The sequence below is a fragment of the Capra hircus genome, chromosome 1, assembly GCF_001704415.2.
Source record: "Capra hircus breed San Clemente chromosome 1, ASM170441v1, whole genome shotgun sequence".
Taxonomy (NCBI): domain Eukaryota; kingdom Metazoa; phylum Chordata; class Mammalia; order Artiodactyla; family Bovidae; genus Capra; species Capra hircus.
The window spans coordinates 77,574,913-77,596,836 of NC_030808.1; positions in this window are offsets into that span (position 1 = coordinate 77,574,913).

Consider the following 21,924-nt stretch of genomic DNA (forward strand, 5'->3'; position numbering starts at 1 on the left):
GGGCTAGCAAATAATCCCATATGTTGAAAGCTCAGGGTCTTGGAAAATGCATTTATTAAAATGTATCAGAGTTAGATAGGATAGTCTTCAGTGACATATTAAGAATTTTAAACTTTTTCATTAATAATATTAAAATGATTGTTCTTAACACTGATTAGAATAGCCCCGTCAATTAGATAATATCCTTATTTGGGGCTTCCCAGGTAGCACAGTGTTAAAGAATCCACTTGCCAGTGCAGGAGACCAGGAGACAGGAGTTCGATCCCTGGATCAGGGAGTTTCCCTGGAGGAGGAAATGGCAACCCGCTTCAGTACTCTTGTAGGGGCAATGGACAGAGAAGCCTGGTGGGCTACAGTGCATGGGGTCACAAGGAGTTCAACAAGACTGAGCATGCACGCATGCATCCTTATTTAAATAGTGAGAAAACTGAAAGAAGAAATCAAGCTTATTTCTCCTTATATAGGAATTCAAGGCTGGGTGTCTTCTGTGTAGTCATACAGGAACCTATGTTTCTATCTTGTACCTCTCCCAGTCTCGGTGGTCTCAATGTCCTCTCGCTTCAGCCAAAATAGAGGAAAAAAGAGGGAATGTGGAATTATGCAATGCCTTTCTGACACATTTTCAGGACTAATCATCTTAGAGAGTTATTTTCATGATTCTCTCTCACCATACAGTATCCACTGCTGCTGCTGCTAAGTCGCTTCAGTCATGTCCGACTCTGTGTGACCCCATAGATGGCAGCCCACTAGGCTCCTCTGTCCCTGGGATTCTCCATGCAGGAATACTGGAGTGGGTTGTGGTTGAGAATAAACAGACTTTTATGTGGCTTTTAACTCCATCATTTACTAATTGAATAACCTTGTAAAAATTACTTTCTTCTCATCTCAATTTCCCCACTTTTCTGTTAATTCCTGATATTTAGGTTTGCTGTTGCAGTAATTTACCTAGAAGGAATAATTCAACCAAATTCAAACAGTGTGTCAGAGTCAAAACAGTGTGTAACCATACTTTAGCCACCTGATACAAAGAGCTGACTCATTAGAAAAGCCCCTGATGCTGGGAAAGATTGAGGGCAGAAGAAGGGGATAACAAAGGGCGAGATGGTTCAGTGGCAACATTGACTCAATGAACATGAGTTTGAGCAAGCTCCAGGAGATGGTGGACAGGGAAGCCTGGTATGCTGCAGTCCATGGGGTTCCAAAGAGTCAGACATGACTGAGCGATTAAACAACAAAAATAAGCATATCAAGTGCAACAGAGGAAAGCCTGAGCTCAGAAACCAATAAACAATATAACTGAAGAGAAATAACTTAATCTTTCTTGAAAGTGAAGTAACTCAGTCATGTCCAACTCTTTGCGACCCCATGGACAGTAGCCTGCACCAGGCTTCTCTGTCCATGGGATTTTCTAGGCAAGAGTACTGGAGTGGGTTGCCATTTCCTTCTTATCGTTAGCTTAATCATTGGCAAAATGAGGGAAATATCTACTTTAGAGGACTATTAAAAAGACTAGTTGATATAATTTTATGGGATCCTTAAGCAATTATAGAAAGATTGGCTACTGACAGTGCACAGTCCAGGAATAGTTGGGAGGTGGTGCCTAGAAAATCCTCTATAGAGGCTGACTGGCCTATTTCAACTAACTTGAAGTGACTTGCTCAAGGGTTCATTCTTCTTAAATTCTTATTTAAAAAAAAATGTATTCTGGCAGAGAGCTTTTGATTCTCTGGCTTTTCCTTGAAAAAACGTAAGGGATAATTAAAAATGATCTTACACAATATGGCTGTTCCAGGAAATGCTGCAGGTGGCAAACACCAAGGCATGGTTTGGCATATGCATGCTTAAGTATAGACACTGCAGTCTTAGATGGATACACACAGGCACTGATTTCCTGGTAACTATGGCAAAGCCAATTCTGTTTGCTAAATATTGGCAATGGCCAGGCAAGCAGTCACCAAATCCAGAGTACTATCTCTTCTTTTTGGTGATACCAAGCTGTAAACAATGTAGCGTGGACCTCAGAATATGAATAGTGGCTGTGATACTATGATTTATAATTAGAAATATACATCTGGTCTTCATCCCAGTTTCTGGCACAAAGCCCCTAAAACCCACAGGAGCAATCAAGTTGTCTTTTGCTATGTTAATGAGGTGAATTTTAGAAAGCATCTAAGGATGGGAGTTGGTTGCCAAGACAACCAAATGTGTGATTAAAAAGTTGAAACTTTCCTTGCTACCTCTGACCTCCAAGGAGGGGACAGGGGCTGAAGATTGAGCTTAATCACCAGTGGTGTCATCTGCTGGTGTCTGAGAACTGCTTGGTGTTGTGTGGAAACACCCCCATCCAAACACACATAAGCACACATTGGAATTTGGTCCAGGGACAAAAAACAGTGCCCAAGAGAGACATTTTAAGAAGAAATTTTGCTTAGAATGAAAGGTCTTGACTAATGGAAGTGATAGAATAGTACATAATTTCCAATTCTATAAAATAGCAAAAGGGAATTGTGTTAGTCAAGGTTTTTACGATCAAGAGTGCTAGAACCAAGAAGATATGTGTGTGCTGCTGCTGCTGCTGCTAAGTCGCTTCAGTCGTGTCCGATTCTGTGCGACCCCAGAGACAGCAGCCCACCAGGCTCCCCCGTCGCTGGGATTCTCCAGGCAAGAACACTGGAGTGGGTTGCCATTTCCTTCTCCAATGCATGAAAGTGAAAATGAAAGTATAAATATATATGTATATATGCATATGAATATATACAGGCATATCTTGGAGATGTTATGGGCTCAGTTCCAGACCACTTCAATAAAGTGGATCTCACAAATATTTTGGTGTTCCAATGGATATGAGTTGTGGTTATGCTATAGTTCAGTCTATTAAATGTGTGGTAGCATTATGGATAAAGACATGAACATATCTTAATTAAAAATACTTTATTGCTAAAAACTGCAAAACATCCTCTGAGCCTTTAGTGAGCCATAGTAAGATAGCTGATCACCATAACAAATATAATGATGAAAATGTTCAAAATCTTGTGAGAATATTAAAACGTGACTCAGAGACACAAAGTGAGCAAACACTGTTGAAAACAATTAGCATCCACAGATTTGCTTGATGCAGAGTTGCCACAAACCTTCAAGTTTTAAAAAATGCAGTATCTGTGAAGTTTAATAAAACAAAGCATGATAGAGAGTGCTATTTCAAGTCTGAAGGTTTGAGAACAAGGAGAGACAATGGTGTAAGTCCTAGTCTGAGAGTAGGAGAAAACCTATGTCTCAGCTCAATCAGTCAAGCAGAAAAGGGGGCACATTCTCCCTTTTTCTACCTTTTGTTCTATTCAGGCTCTCTGCCATCTCACACTGAGAAGGCAATCTGCTTTACTGATTTTACAGATTCAAATGCTAGCCTCATCATAAATACCCTTACAGAAATACCCAGATGTTATGTTTAACCAAACATCTGGGCACCTTAGGAGCCAGTCAGGTTGATGCATGCAATGGATTTAATACTTCTGAAGCTCCGCCAAGTCGCTTCAGTCGTGTCCAACTCTGTGCGACCTCATAGATGGCAGCCCACCAGGCTCCCCCGTCCCTGGGATTATCCAGGCAAGAACACTGGAGTGGGTTGCCATTTCCTTCTCCAATGCATGAAAGTGAAAAGTGAAAGTGAAGTCGCTTAGTCGTGTCTGACGCTCAGCGACCCCATGGACTGCAGCCTACCAGGCTCCTCCATCCATGGGATTTTCCAGGCAGGAGTACTTCTGAAGCTAATGCTACTTAACTGTAACCCTTAACTAGATGAATTTAAAACTTTATAATGTTGTAAACAGCAAGTTGTGGATCCTACATTTAAATTCACTGTGACAATCTCTGCCTTTTAATTGAAATGTTTAGTCATTTTACATTAGTATAATGACTGATATAATTGTCTTTAAGACTACTATCTTGGTAATCTGTTCTTGATTTTCTCTTAATATTTCCTTGCTTTCTTTAGGGTGAATAAATTCTGTACTATAAATACATTATCATTATTTTGGCACTGTAAGAAATGTTAAAGATGATTTCTCTGAGAGAAAAGGAAATTAAATCAGATGGAAGTCCAGATCTTCAGAAAAGAATGGAAAGTATCAGAAAGGTAAATATCTTTAAAAAAAATGAAAGATCTCTATTATTTTCTATTTAAAAAATGCAGTTCTAATAAAAATCTCATAGGAATCTTAAAATTAAACATGACAAGTTAATTCTAAAAGGCATATAAAGAATAGAGATCCTTGAAAAGTTAAGACAATTTGAGACAAGAAAAAAATATAAGGGATATATTCTTATCTCTTTTTAGGATATTGAAAGCTACAAGAACAACATGGTAATGTTGGCTAATTCACACAGTTCTGTGCAAAAATTATGTAAGAAGTCTGTTAGAGAGAGGATTTAGGGATCTTTTCTTTGCTGATAAATGGGAACAGATTTAACACGAGAGTATATGAGCCATCTCTCTGCCTCCCCCTTTTACTATTAAACATTGGAGTGATGTCACGGCAATCATCTTGCAACCACAGTATCATAAGCATGAATAAGAAAAGACAACATACTTAGGATAATGCAACAGAAAGATGGCTGGGCCTAATCTTCTTGATTACATTAATGATCTGCAAAAGCGATGCTAGAAACTTCTTATGTGAGAAAAATAAACCTCAATTATGTAATCACTGTTATCATGAATTCTTTTGATTGCCATCGTACCTATTTTCAGCTATTCTGATTTCTAAAAAGAGAACTGCAAATTAAACAGTAACTTTCAATTCCCCTACCATTATAGTGACAAAATTAACAAATTCCATAATGCCAAAGGGGCTTCCCAAGTGGCTCTAGTGATAAAGAACCTGCTTGCCAGTGGAGACACAGATTCGATCCCTGGGTGGGAAAGGTCCCCTAGAGGAGGGCATGGCAACCCACTCCAATATTCTTGCCTAGAGAATTCTATGGCAGAGGAGGCTGGAGGGCTACAGTCCATAGGGTTGCAGAATCAGACATGACTGAAGTGAGTCAGCATGCATGCATAATGCCAAAGAGTGAAGCAGAAAAGTGTAAAGGAATTATCGTGTTGTTTAAGTGAGTTTGCAAATTGACAAAATTGCTTTGGAGAAGAATTTAATAACATTTAATAAAGTTTAGAGTCATGTATATGCTACAACTTAGAAGATAATCTTCACTTCTCTAGAGAAATGTTCTCATATTTATTCAAGGAAATATGAAAAAATACATTTATTGCAGAACATTGTAATACTGAACAATACTGGAGTGGTTTGCCATTTCCTACTCCAGGGGATCTTCCCAACCCAGGAATCAAACCTGAATCTCTTGCATCTCCTGGACTGGCAGGCAGATTGTTTACCACTGTGCCACCTTATTTGTTTACCTGTTTTAATCTAAAGATTTCAAAGTAATTTATTGTTGTTTTTCATTTGCTAAGTCATGTCCAACTCTTTGTGACCCCATGAACTGTAGCATGCCATGCTTATAATTAACAGTAATTATGTACATATTGGCATTTACAATTTGAAATCATGTTAACATTCATTAATTTTGATGTTAACCATAACCCTGTTAACTAGACAGGGCAAGAATGATAAATATAATAGGGAAATTGAGACCTAGAATGATAAAGCATTCAGCTCGAGGCCACAGAAAAGTTATTGTTTCCAAGGTGATGTCAAAGGATTTGTCATATTAATTTTCATTCTAAAACTCCTTCATTTGAAATTTCCCAATACTTTTAGTATTTAGAATTCCCAACACTTTAAGTAATTTTCCCTTACTTCTAGTAGCCAGAAGAGGGTTGCATGCCACTCCAAACCAATTATTGGCAAAAGCGTTGTCTTAAACTAGTGATAGATAACCCTTTAAATATTTCTGAAGATTGGGAGTCACCTTTCCCGAGCATATTGTTCCTGCAAAGCCCAACAGAAGCAAATTCTGTTAACAAAAAATAAATAGGAAAAAACCGCTGGACGGGGAATCTAACAGTCTTCCATAGCAACCACACTGTACTTCTTTTACATTTAAGCCATTTCTTTGTGCTAAAGGATATTAGGTAGAAAAAAAGAGTCCACGAGGCAGATGCTATTCTCTGAATAACTGATAAGATGTCCACCATTCCCTCAACTGGTTAAATTTTGGTCAGCATTTTCTTTTTTTTAGCTGCTTTAAACACACATATCAGAAACTACATACAAGTATTGCTAGAATTTTGCGTAAAATGAGAGACATTACACTCATTTAGCTCAGCTAAATGTCATCATCTGATTGTGAATTCTTTTAGGGCAGGAATTTTCTTTATCATTTTATTCCTAGAGTCTCAGCCAGTCCCTTCTACAAAATATGGGCTTGACTTATATCCGAAATTGTTAAATCTTGCTTTTCATACTGTTCCTCAGCATCTTCTTGTCTCCACTGAAACTCTTGCTGCTAGACACTTTGTTCTTCCATAAAATGTCAAAAGCAATAACCAGTCCTTATCTAGTACTGATTTCGCGCCAAGCACTCTTCTATTTGTGTGATGTGTAGTCCCCCTAGCTAAATTAATCAGAGTAATCACCTGGAAAAGCCCCAGCCAAATCCCTGAAAGTCATGAAGTCATATATTTTATGCATCCTTAGTCTTAGGACCTACCAGTCACAGAGAGAGGAAAATAAAACACCCTACCAAAAAATCCTACCTATGAATTATTTTCATAGTGAACAGATAATACGGAATACAGATAAATGTTATTGAGAAAGATATCATTTATACCTCAATCATAAGCCCTGGAGCCCACCCCTTCACTAAGTGGGCCAGGTAGTTGCCTCACACCAGACACAGGACACCCGTGGCTGCGGAAAGTCCCCTGAAGTCACCGGAACATACACAGGAGTGTGTGACTGTGGATATAAATATAAAGTGCTTCACTCACCTCGGCCCCCAAATCTGACCTTATTTGTCAGTACTACCTTGGCTGGATCTAGAGGGCAAGGACAGAAGAACATCTTGACCAGCTGATGCTCTGACAAATGCGGGAGAGGCACGTGGAGGAAGCTGGCATGGTGTGCCTGCATCTTTTACTGTTGCTGCCCTCAGAGTCCTCTTGGCAGAGGAAGCCATCCTAACCCAAGTGCCTCCTTTCTCCAGGAAATTCTAAACACTTTCTGCTCTTATCTTTTTCTCTAGCATAACCACTCCTTGTAAAAATAACGATGTCAAGTTTTAAAATGAAAATTAGAGAAGAAAAACAAATTCACAATCTCTATTACCTAGCACAATCATTTTAGTACTTTAAAAAAATATTTATAGTCTCTTCCTTGTACTTTTAAAAATGGAATTGTGTTTTGTCTCTAGTCTTTGACTTGTATGTGAAGCAGCAATATGGAGAAATTCCTCAGCTATATCTAGGGTAATCATAAAATATGTTCAATCCAGAGTAATTTTGAGAATAAAAAGGGAAATTAAAATTAATTATAAACATTTTAAAAATCTTTATCAGTCCATAAAATATTATATGACAGTGATGCACCTACTACTCAAAACTTATATTCCAAAAGAAAACTGAAATATTTTTTCACTAAAAATTTTAAATAACATATATCCATATACATTAAAGCTGGAAAAAAGTCTTCATATTAATTATCTGAAATTAGCAATCCAACTGAATGACCATTTTTTATATTATGTTCACAAACTTTGCTAATTTTCTTGGTTACATTTGTTTCTAAAAGCCTTGACACCGATGCTTTTTGAAGAATGCATTCTTCAATATGATATTATTTTAATTTGTTCAGACTGACAAATATTTCTTGAAAATTACATTTTAAAATTAATAAATTTGAAATTGTCATTTTCAACTGAATCTTCTCTATAGGCATAGTTTTACTTGAGAAAATCTTCTCTTCATAGCAGTTGAAGTATTTGATAAACAGTGCAAAGTTTGTAAAATGGAAGATATCTTCTATTATAATACATTTTATATAAAAATGTATAAGTATTTTAGCCCAAATATCTTCTATACTATGTTTTACCTCTATTTAGAATATCTTTCTTTGATAAATATTTTTACAAGTCAAGGCTCATTAAATAAGTCATCTCTTTTTTCATTCATTTGAAAGTTTCACCAAACTTATATACTACAAAAAAAGACTTTCTCTATTTTATTCCATTTTAAAACAGTACAAATTTATTTAAATATCAGGAGTTTTATTGAAATTCTTTCTACAAGTTTACATATTGTAAAGCACAATTACATAATTCCCAAATTAAAATTTTTACACTGTTTGAACTTTCATCATTTAATTTGTTTTGTTTCACTCTTGCTTTTATGTGGATAAATCTCAACATCTCCCTGTTTATTAACTTGATTTTCAATAATTATATTTATCCAAAAGCACTTAAATCAAAAACTCCCAATGGATTTTGAATGAAATGCAAACAAAGTGTATAGTTTTCCTTTACAAAAAGTTTAACATCATTGTAAAACAGGTTTATCTGCAAAATAGATCTTAAATATTACCATGTTTTCAAAAATCAATGGATGACAAGCAGTGCAAGGAGAAAAGGCTCAGATTCCCATGCTATAGTCGTATGTTTTGGTTTTTTGGCTGCAAGGCATGTGGGATCTTGGAGAAGGAAATGGCAAACCACTCCAGTATTCTTGCCTGGAGAATCCCAGGGACAGAGGAGCCTGGTGGGCTGCCGTCTATAGGGTCGCATAGAGTCAGACACGACTGAAGCAACTTAGCAGCAGCATCTTAGCTCACTGACCAGGGATGGAGCATGCACTCCCTGCATTGGAAAGTAAATTCTTAACCTCTGGATCACCAGGGAAGTTCCCACACTGGCTATTTAATAATGTGATAATTTCTTTGATTTGCTTAGCTCTTTCAGGCTTCCAAAGTCGTTATTTTATACATATGATTTTAATTTTTCATCAATGTCATGAAGTATTATCAATTCCATATTATAGCCAAACTGAGGCCCAAAGATCTTAAGTGCTTTTCTCACAGTGGATGGAAGGAGCAGAGAAGTATAAAAGAAGGTCGGTCTGAATTGGGATTCTGATTTTCTTATGGGTTCTGTTAGTTGGAGGACTTTTTAGCATCCTTATCTGTCAATCAAGATGAACAGAGTTCACTTCAGGGTTGTAACAAACGACACATATCTCCATGTTCATAAGAGACTTTCGGTCCAGAGTGTGAAAGGTAAGAACTTGTTAATTAATGGTTATTCTCATTCAGTAATAATGGAGTGCTCTTTCTCTTGGGTTTCCCTGGTAGCTTAGCTGGTAAAGAATCTGCCTGCAATATAGGAGACCCTGATTTGATTCCTGGGTCAGAAAGATCCACTGGAGAAGGGATAGGCTACCCACACCAGTATTCTTGGGTTTCCTCAGTGGCTCAGCAGGTAAAGAATCAACCTGCAACATGGTAGACTTGGGTTTGATCCCTGGGTTGGGAAGATTCCCTGGAGAAGGGAATGGCTACCCACTCCAGTATTCTGGCCTGGAGAATTCCAGGGACTGTAATTCTATAGACTGTATCATTTCAGTCACTCAGTCTTGTCCGACTCTTTGTGACCCCATGGACTGCAGCGTGCCAGGCTTCCCTGTCCATCACCAACTCCCAGAGCTTGATCAAACTCATGTCCTTCGAGTCAGTGATGCCATCCAACCATCTCATCCTCTGCTGTTCCCTTCTCCTACTGCCTTCAATCTTTCCAAGCATTGGGGTCTTTTCCAAGGAGTCAGTTATTTGCATCAGGTGGCCAAAGTATTGGAGCTTCAGTTTAGGCATCAGTCCTTCCAATGAATATTCAGGACTGATTTCCCTTAGGATGGACTGGTTTGATCTTCCAGTCCAAGGGACTCTCAAGAGTCTTCTCCAACACCACTGTTCAAAAACATCAATTCTTCAGTGCTCAGCTTTATTCACAGTCCAACTCTCACATCCATAGACGACTACTGGAAAAACCATAGCCATTTTTAGATGGACTTTGTTGGCAAAGTAATGTCTCTGCTTTTTAATATGCTGTCTAGGTTGCTCACAGCTTTTCTTCCAAGGAGCAAGTGTCTTGTACTGTAAACTCCAGTGTTCTCTGCTTTTTTAAAAAACTTTTTACTGTTTAGCCCATCATGTAGCATGTGGGATCTTAGTTCCCTGACCCAGGGATCAAAACTGTGCCGCTTGCATTGCAAGCACAGAGTCTTAACCACTGGACCACCACAGATGTCTCTACTCCACTCCTTTTTAAACAAATGAATCTTTTTTCATTTAGAACAATATCTGACTAATTTGTATCTTATTTTGTCAAGGATCAGTAGAGATAAAGAAAAAAAATTGAACCCAAAGGGATTTTACACTTGAATTTATCTAACAAAATAACAGAATCACACAAAAAAAGAACTTAAATAATAACATGTATTAATCTCTCTAACCACCTTCAGAAACATGGGAGTAGAAGGGGATAGGAGTGGTATGGAGTGCCACGGGGAGTAAATTTCGTACTGCATTTCTTTTAAAGTCCTGGTCTCTGAAATTATCCAAGACTTCCAACACAATGTGTATTTTCTCCTCCACAAATGGGGTGAGAAGAGCAATAAGGTTTTTTTTTTTAATTGATTTATTTTTAATTGAAAGATAGTTGCTTTACTATATTGTGCTGGTTTCTGATATATATAAACACAAAATAGCCATAAGTATATATATGGCCCCTCCTTCTTAAACCTCCCTTCCACATCCCACGCCATCCCACTCCTCTAGATTGTCACAGAGCCCTGGTTTGAGCTCCCTGAAAAGTGAAGTCGCTCAGTCGTGTCCGACTCTTTGTGAATCCATGGACTGTAGCCTACCAGGCTCCTCCCTCCATGGGATTCTCCAGGCAAGAGTACTGGAGTGGGTTGCCATTTCCTTCTCCAGGGGATCTTCCCGACCCAGGGATCAAACCTGGGTCTCCTGCATTCCAGGCAGACGCTTTAACCTCTGAGCCACCAGGGAAGCCTGAGCTCCCTGAGTCATACAGCAAATTCTCACTGGCTATCTGCTTCACACGTGGTAATGTATATATTTCCATGCTACTCCCTGCATTCATCCCATCCTCTCTTTCCCCTCATCCCTTAAGTCTGTTCTCTATGTCAGCATTTGTGTCAGTTCTAATGAGATGGATGAACCTAGAGACTATTATGCACAGTGAAGTAAATCAGAAAGAGAAAAACAAATGTATATTAATGCATATATATGGAATCTAGAAAGATGGTACTAATGAACCTATCTGCAGGGCATCAATGGAGAGCAATAGGTTTTTAACAATGAAAAATGAAGAGGCCTGCCAAAATTCCATCCAACCCTGTACACTTACTGGGCACTATGGACCTTCAGGGCCTGGACCACAGGCTCTGGGGGACACAGTTGAGTGATGCCTGGTCACCGCTCTCTCCTCTGGTGGCAGAAGCAGACACACACACAAGTAACTTGATTCCAAGGCAGGCTTTGGTAAGTGTTATCTTAGATCAGTGGAGCAGACAGGTCACACGACTGGAATAGCATGAAGTCAGGCCGGAGGCTGAGGCCATGCTGTTATTTAGGAAGCCTATCAGGTTCATCTCACAGTTTGGCAGTGATCCAAAAACCCCATAGCTTCTTGTCCTGGGTGTGGTGGGTCAGAGGACACTTCCTGGAGTCTACTGTTGAGGCTCCTGGAGTCTAAGATTGGTTTGTTCCACTTTTTTCAAATAAATGACCCTAGAATGCCTGGCACTATGCCCATGTCTGCCTAAAGCTGACCTTTCCCTCCCATAGCATGTAACAGGAAGTGCCAAACATCAGAGCTTCCAGGATTTTATCCATTCAGGAAGTGAACAGAACCAAAAATATTGCTAGTTTTTTCTTTGGCAGTTCGCTCTTCCTGCTCTGCTGTAGCTGCTTGCTAACATCTGTCTCCCCGACGGGGAAGTGAAGTGCCCCCTGGATCTCCTCATCTCCCACAGCACCCAGAGAAGGTGTTATTATATGACATCCTCAATCCAGATCATGGAATGAAATTCAGTTCTTCTGATGTTCCTTCAACTCTTTACCATTTTCCAACTTGCTGGCAACTTTTGCAAAATGCCTTAAAGCTTAGAATTAAACATGAAGAGGAAAAATGACACCTTTCTCTGCTAAATATGATGTTGTGTTAAATAGATTGCAAAATATCAGGGGTGGGGAGAGGAGTTCACTTGACCGAAAAAGGAAAGAAGACCTGATTGAAAGGCTAGAGATCTGAGCACTACACTGGCTCTGTCAGCAAGCTGGTCTCCTCTTGGTCATCTCAACTAACAAATGTGGGCCCAACAGACTTATTGCTAAGAATTTATTTTTTCTGAGCAATTTATCATTTTAATATGATTCTTCTTTATACTATCTGCAACAACAATAACCTATAATTTGTAAAGCACTTATAGATGCATTATTCATATGTGTATGAATGAAACTGTGCTTTCAACTTTGCAATTCTACAACTGGGACTTGACCATATTGAAGAGACAGCAAGGTGAACTGAGGAGTCTTCCACTCCGCTCCATCTCTGAAGCAAAGTTGACCTCTAGCCTCTGGAGTTTACTCTGGCCGAGAGCAGATTCTTGTGGTCACACTCTGATCCAAACCAACAGTTGGGGCTTTGGGATGCACTAATCATTGGTGTGAATGTGTCCAAGAAACCCACAGATCTGTGCTAGTATGTGTGCTGGTCAGACCCACCCACCAGAGTTCAAGGGAGGTTTCAGGGAGAAGCCATTTCCCCTCTTTCTTCTTTACTCAGTTTTCACTGACTACCTCTCTCACACACTTATGACTTAAACACTGCCTAACCATGATGGTCTTGATCCCTGTCTCCTGTACAATGTCACGAACCTCCATCCATAGTTCATTAGGCACTCTATCTATCAGATCTAGTCCCTTAAATCTATTTCTCACTTCCGCTGTATAATCATAAGGGATTTAATGTAGGTCATACTTGAATAGTCTAGTGGTTTTCCCTACTTTGTTCAATTTAAGTCTGAATTTGGCAATAAGGAGTTCATTATCTGAGCCACAGCCAGCTCCCAGTCTTGTTATTGCTGACTGTATAGAGCTTCTCCATCTTTGGCTGCAAAGAATATAATCAATCTGATTTCATTGCTGACCATCTGGTGATGTCCATGTGTAGAGTCTTCTCTTGTGTTGTTGGAAGAGGGTGTTTGCTATGACCAGTGGGTTCTCTTGGTAAAATTATATTAGCCTTTGCCCCGCTTCATTCCATACTCCAAGGCCAAATTTGCCTGTTACTCCAGGTGATTCTTGACTTCCTACTTTTGCATTCCAGTCCCCTATAATGGAAAGGACATCTTTTTAGGGTGTTAGTTCTAAAAGGTCTTGGTAGTCTTCATAGAACCGTTTAACTTCAGCTTCTTCAGCATTACTGGTTGGGGCATAGGCTTGGATTACTGTGATATTGAATGATTTGCCTTGGAAATGAGCAGAGATCATTCTGTCGTTTTTGAGATTGCATCGAGGTACTACATTTCGGACTCTTGTTGACCATGATGGCTATTCCATTTCTTCTAAGTGATTCCTGCTTGCAGTAGTAGATATAATGGTCATCTGAGTTAAATCCACCCATTCCAGTCCATTTTAGTTCGCTGATTCCTAGAATGTTGATATTCACTCTTGCCATCTCCTGTTTGACCACTTCCAGTTTGCCTTGATTCATGGACCTGACATTCCAGGTTCCTATGCAATATTGCTCTTTACAGCATCAGACCTTGCTTCTATCACCAGTTCCAACACAACTGGGTGTTGTTTTTGTTTTGGCTCCATCCCTTCATTTTTTCTGGAGTTATTTCTCCACTGATCTCCAGTAGCATATTGGGTACCTACCAACCTGGGGAGTTCCTCTTTCAGTATCCTATCATTTTGCCTTTTCACACTATTCATGGGGTTCTCAAGGCAAAAATGCTGAAGTGGTTTGCCATTCCCTTCTCCAGTGGAGCGCATTCTGTCAGACCTCTCCACCATGACCCGTCTGTCTTAGGTTGCCCCACATGGCATGGCTTAGTTTCATTGAGTTAGACAAAGCTGTGGTCCTAGTGTGATTAGATTGGCTAGTTTTCTGTGAATATGGTTTCAGTGTGTCTGCCCTCTGATGCCCCTCACAACACCTACCATCTTACTTGGGTTTCTCTTACCTTGGATGTGGGGTATCTCTTTATGGCTGCTCCTTACCTTGGAGGAGCTGGCCCTTCCTGACCTTGAATGTGGAGTAGCTCCTCTTGGCCCTCCTGCACCCACACAGCCGCCCATCCTTGGATGTGGGGTTGCTCCTCTCGGCCACTGCCCTTGACCTTGGACATGGGGTAGATCTTCTTAGCCGCCGCCCCTGACCTGGGAAGTGGGACAGCTCCTCCCAGCTGCTCCTGCGCCGTGGCAGCCTGGCGCTGTCAGTCGCAGCCCTTAACCTTGGACGTGCGGTAGCCCCTCTCTGCCATGCTTCTGCGCAGTCCATCTCAGCTTACAAATAGCTGTGAAAAGAAAAGAAGCGAAAAGGAAAGATATGAGTATCTGAAGGCAGAGTGCCAAAGAATAGCAAAGAGAGATAAGAAAGACTTCCTCAGCGATCAATGCAAAGAAATAGAGGAAAACAACAGAATGGGGAAGACTTAGAGATCTCTTCAAGAAAATTAGAGATACCAAGGGAACATTTCATGCAAAGATGGGCTCAATAAAGGATAGAAGTCATCTGGACCTAACAGAAGCAGAAGATATTAAGAAGAGGTGGCAAGAATACACAGAAGAATTGTACAAAAAAGATCTTCAGTACCCAGATAATCACGATGGTGTGATCACTCACCTAGAGCCAGACATCCTGGAATGTGAAGTCAAGTGGGCCTTAGAAAGCATCACTATGAACAAAGCTAGTGGAGGTGATGGGATTCCAGTAGAGCTATTTAAAATCCTGAAAGATGATGCTGTGAAAGTGCTGCACTCAATAAGCCAGCAAATTTGGAAAACTCAGCAGTGGCCACAGGACTGGAAAAGGTCAGTTTTCATTCCAATTCCAAAGAAAGGCAATGCCGAAGAATGCTCAAACTACCACACAATTGCAGTCATCTCCCATGCTAGTAAAGTAATGCTCAAAATTCTCCAAGCCAGGCTTCAGCAATATGTGAACCATGAACTTCCAGATGTTCAAGCTGGTTTTAGAAAAGGCAGAGGAACCAGAGATCAAATTGCCAACATCTGCTGGATCATGGAAAAAGCAAGAGAGTTCCAGAAAGATATCTATTTCTGCTTCATTGACTATGCCAAAGCCTTTGACTGTGTGGATCACAATAAACTGTGGAAAATTCTGAAAGAGATGGGAATACCAGACCACCTGACCTGCCTCTTGAGAAACCTGTATGCAGGTCAGGAAGCAACAGTTAGAACTGGGCATGGAACAACAAACTGTTTCCAAAGAGGAAAAGGAGTACGTCAAGGCTGCATATTGTCACCCTGCTTATTTAACTTCTATGCAGAGTACATCATGAGAAATGCTGGGCTGGAAGAAGCACAAGCTGGAATCAAGACTGCAGGGAGAAATATCAATAAACTCAGATATGCAGATGACACCACCCTTATGGCAGAAAGTGAAGATGAACTCAAAAGCCTCTTGATGAAAGTGAAAGAGGAGAATGAAAAAGTTGGCTTAAAGCTCAACATTCAGAAAATGAAGATCATGGTATCTGGTCCCATCACTTCATGGGAAATAGATGGGGAAACAGGGTCAGACTTTATTTTTCTGGGCTACAAAATCACTGCAGATGGTGATTGCAGTCATGAAATTACAAGACGCTTACTCCTTGGAAGGAAAGTTATGACCAACCTAGATAGCATATTCAAAAGCAGAGACATTACTTTGCCAACTAAGGTCCATCTAGTCAAGGCTACGGTTTTTCCAGTGGTCATGTATGGATGTGAGAGTTGTACTGTGAAGAAGGCTGAGGGCCGAAGAATTGATGCTTTTGAACTGTGGTGTTGGAGAAGACTCTTGTGAGTCCCTTGGACTGCAAGGAGATCCAACCAGTCCATCCTAAAGGAGATCAGTCCTGGGTGTTCATTGGAAGGACTAATGCTGAGGCTGAAGCTCCAATACTTTGGCCACCTCATGGGAAGAGCTGACTCATTGGAAAAGACCCTGATGCTGGGAGGGATTGGGGGCAGGAGAAGGAGGGGACGACAGAGGATGAGATGGCTGGATGGCATCACCGACTCAATGCACATGAGTTTGGGTAAACTCCGGGAGTTGGTGTTGGACAGGGAGGGCTGGTGTGCTGCAGCTCATGGGATCGGAAAGAGTCGGACACAACAGCTACTGAATTGACCTGAACTGAGCCATGATGGTAACTAACTCAGGTGTTCTTATCTGAACTGGAATTTCAGCTCCCAACCTACTTTACCAAACTACCCCACATCTGCAGCATGTCCTTGATGCACAAGATATCCACTATGGCTTTACTTCGTTCCCTCATAGTAGCACCTCTCCTTGACCTCTCTGGCTCTTCCAGCATCCGCCTTGTTAACACGGTAGAAATTTACCATTAAGCTCTGATTTCTTTTCTTGTTAACCACTGGCTGAGTCCAGCAGATTTTCGCCTTGCAGGATCCCCCCTGTAATATTTAGTTCTCATCATTTCTTTCTTAGAGAGTTACTTAATTCTTTTAAGTACTGTGAGCTATTCCACCATGCACGTTTTTTGTTTCTTTTGTTTTGTTTGTTTGTTTCTAATCTCATCACTTTTCCAATCTGAAACATTCAGTCTCTTTATTGCCTACCACAGAGACCATATTTTTAACACTGATATCTTAGATCTTCCATAATCCAGCATCATCAGCTATTCCACTAAGTCAATGGTGTACCATTCTCCACACATGCCTCCCCCATAAATACCTCTGTATCATTGTTAAGTCGTTCAGCTTGCCCTACCTCATTTCTCCACACTATCCTTATTAAAACACAACTCTGTCCACAAAGGTGCACCTTGAATGGCTCCTATTCCACCACATCAATGCCTTATTCGGGTTGAATGTGTGTTCTTCATCTTCTGAAAGCCACAAAGGTTTGTCTTTTTCTAGAAAGAAAGGGCACTGATCTTATTCTGCTTTATTACTTGGTTGTTTGTGAACTTGTCATTGCTCTTCTGCTAGACTATCAATAATCCAAAAGCAAGGTCTATACTTTTCTCACCAGCATACTCTTGGTGAGCAAGAGTGAGTTGGGCTGGACTAGAAGCAGACCAACATGGATAGCACATAGTCAAGCAGAAAGAAACTGGATACAAAGTCAAATGAGAGACAGCTTTGTCAAGCCAACTTCTGACTTTCTGGTTTACTTGTGGGAGCACACTTCCAGAGTCATTTTTATTATTCCAGGCTGCATGTTTGTGAACATCGTTGGAGAATATGACATAGAAAAGAACTCACTGCCGCTCAGATTTGAATGGGGTTTCAGTGAGGAATAAAAGAGATAAGGTTCAAGAAAGAGAAGAAAGAAATCAAGGGCCGTAATGGTCTTTTACCTATGATTTATTCTGTGGTTTCAGCTGGGAGGATTCAGGTGTTAACATGGCTATACTTCACTGACTTCCACAGATATGCTATTTTTAGGACCAAAAGAAAATATGAGAACCAGATGGAGTTGGAGAAAAAACTGAAATTCAGTGCAAAGTAGTAGCTCACCCTAAACCACAAATTTTGGTCAGCTGCTAAACCAGTATTAGGACCACTTCTCCAGGGATCTATGGTATCCTATATCTACTATTATTCTTTTTACCAGCCTTACTACACCAGAAGGCAGAAGACCAAGTGTCTATATTTAAGTTGTATTGATCTTAGAGAAACAGGTGACCAGCTGGATTCCTAAAACTCATGGCAGGGTCTCCGTTCACCACTGTCAAATCATATGAGCTGTGGTGCTGGAGAAGATTCTGGAGAGTCCCTTGGATGACAAGGAGATCAAACCAGTCAATCCAAAAGGAAATCAACCCTGAATACTCACTGGAAGTACTGATGCTAAAGCTGAAGTGACAATATTTTGGCCATCTGATGCAAATAGCTGACTCATTGGAAAAGACCCCAATGCTGGGAAAGATCAAAGGCAAAAAGAGAGGAGGATGGCAGAGGATGAGATGGTTGGGTAGCATCACCAATTCAACGGACATGAACTTGGGCAAACTCCAGGAGAGAGGGAGGGACAGGGAGGCCTGGTGTGCTGCAGTCCATGGGGTCACAAAGAGTCAGACATGACTTAGCGACTCACTAACAGCAACAACAATGAATTGTTTATATGTCTGTCTCCCAGGCAGAAACTGAAAAGTCCTGCAGGACAGAGTCCCTGTTTGTCTCATAATACCTAGAAGGTACTATGCCATATTAAATACCCAATCCATGGTCAATTGAATTGATGTAACCTTCTATTCCATAGCTCTTCCACAGGTCCCAGCTTTCATTATAGTCACTACTGAGTTTCTGACTTGTACTTGCCAGGTAAAATTCCTTTTGCAAAATAATTAATTTGTTCCCTGCATTCCTAATAGTCATTCGACCCCACAGAATAGGAATCTGGTTCCTCAAACACAAAAGTCTGGCTTTGGCACAGGAAGTGAGTGCACTGTGCCCAGCCAGCCCTCAGTGCAGGGACAGCATGTGCCCCCGGGCAGGGCCTGGCCCTCTACCCAGCAGCTGCTCCCCAAGCCCCAGGACCAGGAGCATGGCCACCTGGTGCTTATCCTCTCGTTCCACCTGACGGGAAGATGGTTTAAACTTTCTCTTGCACAATGTACTGGAGGCGGAGGAGGCAGGCAGACAAAAAGAATAGGTCAGGTTGATTTCATCAGCCGTTGCAGCAGCTCCTCAATATTTCTTTGAGAGATGTTTGGCAGCTTAAGCACAGCATGCTCAGGCAGATTCCATTTACCAGGACACATGAGCACCCTTCAGCTTCCTCCTCCCCTCTCTGGCCTCTTCTTTTTCTCCTGGCCCTAGGCAAGGGTTTTTTCTCTTGGGGGGTGGTGGGGGTAAATCGGATATTAACAGAGAGTCTATGGAATTTTGATTAAGGTATACTTTTCTTCAATACTGAGTTCTCAACATTAGATCTTTAGAAATAAGTATGCAATGCATTCTCCCCTTCTATGATTTTTTTTTTCTTTTCCTGGACACAAAGTAATGTGTGGCTTGTAGAAATTTTGGAAATTTTATTATATAGGCATGCATATGTACCCATGGGCTTCCCAGGTGGCTCAGTGGTAAAGAATCTATCTGCCAAGCAGGAGACATGGGTTTGATCCCTGGGTTGGGAAAATTCCCTAGAGAATGAAATGGCAACCCACTCCAGTATTCTTGCCTGGGAAATCCCAAGGACAGAGGAGCCTGGAGGGCTACAGTCCATGGGGTTTCAAAGAGTCAGGCATAACTTAGTAACTAAACAACAATATGTGATCATAAATATACATATATATGTATGCATATATATAAAAACATGCCTGTTTAGGTATACATATATGTACATATATACATGTGTATATATATACATATGTCTGTATGCAAAACATTTAATGGATCATTTGATAAACAATTTATGAATTTTTCAGAGAAGGCAATGGCACCCCACTCCAGTACTCTTGCCTGGAAAATCCCATGGACGGAGGAGCTTGGAAGGCTGTAGTCCATGGGGTTGCTGAGGGTCGCGCACGACTGAGCGACTTCACTCACTTTTTGAATTTTTAATTAGATATATGTTAAAATATTTTTTCATACTAGCAAATTTTCTTACACAGCATAATTACTTATTGCACATAGTACTACATTATAAATCTACAACAAAATTTGTAGTTATATTCTGTTGTACATTAGGATCTATTTCTTGGTTAGCACCTACAACATCAGGATAAATACCTAGTACACAATCTTTTCTTCTGTTGTGTGTATTCATGTTGATTTTCTTAGAGTGAATTCTCTTTTCACTTTGTGAGATATGGCACTGAATCTGTTTTCTCAGATTTAGCCAACATATCCAAGAGAGGTTTGGAAAGCTCAGGAAGAGTGAAAAAGGAAAGAACTGAAACTGTAACTGCCAGTTCCTTGGGCTCATTAGAGCCCACAGACTACTGTTGCCAAAATTCCTGCTTATTAAACAAACTACCCTGAGACTCTCAGACTTTAATTGATCCTCAGTTTCACTCACCCCTTTAATTACATTTCTAAAGCACACAGAGACCCATGTGGATCAGAACATAAGATTGGTCAAGTTCAACTAGCAGAGTTCAGCAGGTGAAAACAATTAAAGGTATTTCATTTTTTGCTTTTATCCATATATGGAATTTAGATGAACCCCAAATAAGCAAACCAGAGCAACACTCAACATAATTTTAGCCACTTTCCTTAATCTTGCAACTAGTATAATACCATTTTCTTAGGCTGTTTATTATGTAGATCAACTTAATCTCCTTTTCAGTAAAAGAATCTTTCCTCACTAGAAGAAAATATAACTGAAAGGGGAGTAGAGGATTCTATTCGGTGGACTAGGCTGAAGAACTGAATCTTAGCAATTTAAAAAGAACTAGTTGAGGAGGCTAGCAACTAGTGAACTGACAAGAGGGTTGCCTGCATGCTCAGTTGTATCCAACTCTTTACAACCCCATGGACTCTAGCCCCCCAGGTTCCTCTCTCCACAGAATTTCCTAGGAAAAAATAGTGGAGTGGGTTGCCATTTCCTCCTCCAGAAGATCTTTCCAATCCAGGGATCAAACACCCATCTCTTATGTCTCCTCTCCAGCATTGGCATACAGATTCTTTACCACTGTGTGACTTGAGAATACAAGAGGATTAGCCCTCCACTACAGGAAGATAAGGGTTATTGGGTTTTGGTGCCTTGACTGTATTGATTCAAACTGAGAAGGGGACAAGCCTCAGATCTTTAGTGTCACAGACTTCATTTCATTTAATAAACGTGGGCAAAGAAAGCCCTATGGAGGGTGCAAACACACTTGACTGACCTCCAGAGATTTATAATCTAGTTAAGTAAATGAGAGATGTACACATAAAACGATGAATAAGCAGTTATTAAAGGAACTATATAAGCAGGAAGTGTCAGCATCTTCAGAATAGAAAGATAATGTTTCTAGTGGGGTTGGTCAGGGAGGGTTTCAGGAAGGGAAGTGGGAGAAAATTGGACTTTGAAATTGTTTTCCTTCTTTGTATTTAGTTCAAGTAGAGTCTCTAAGGAATACATAATTGAAGTTGCAAGGATGATTTTGAGGTCGTTACTCAGTCGCTAAGTCATGTCTGACTCTTTGCAACCCCATGAACTGCAGCACGCCAGGCTTCCTTGTCCTTCACTATCTGCATCTAGCCAGTGATGCTATATAACCATCTCACCCTTTGTTGTCCCCCTCTCCTCCTGCCTTCAATCTTTCCAAGCATGAGGATCTTTTCCAATAAGTCATTTCTTCGCATCAGGTGGCCAAAGTATTGGAGCTTCAGATTCAGCATCAATCCTTCCTTTGAATATTCAGGACTAGTTTTCTTTAGGATGGACTGGGGCCAAGAGGCCCTTTAGTTTCTCTTCTCTTTCTGCCAGTAGAATGGTATCATTTGCATATCTGTGGTTGTTGATATTATTCAGGGCAATCTTGATTCCAGCTTGTGATCCATCCAGCCGAATCTTGAGATAACATTACTCAATATAATGAACTTGGACTCCGTTTGCTGTTCTTATTTCATGCTTGTTTCGTGAGTGTTTACAATGAATGAGAAAACATGTCAAATTCTAATGATATGACGCTTCATGGATGTGAAACCATTCAAGTTACAGTGAGGGAAAGACAATTCTTTTTGTATTCTATTTTACAGATTA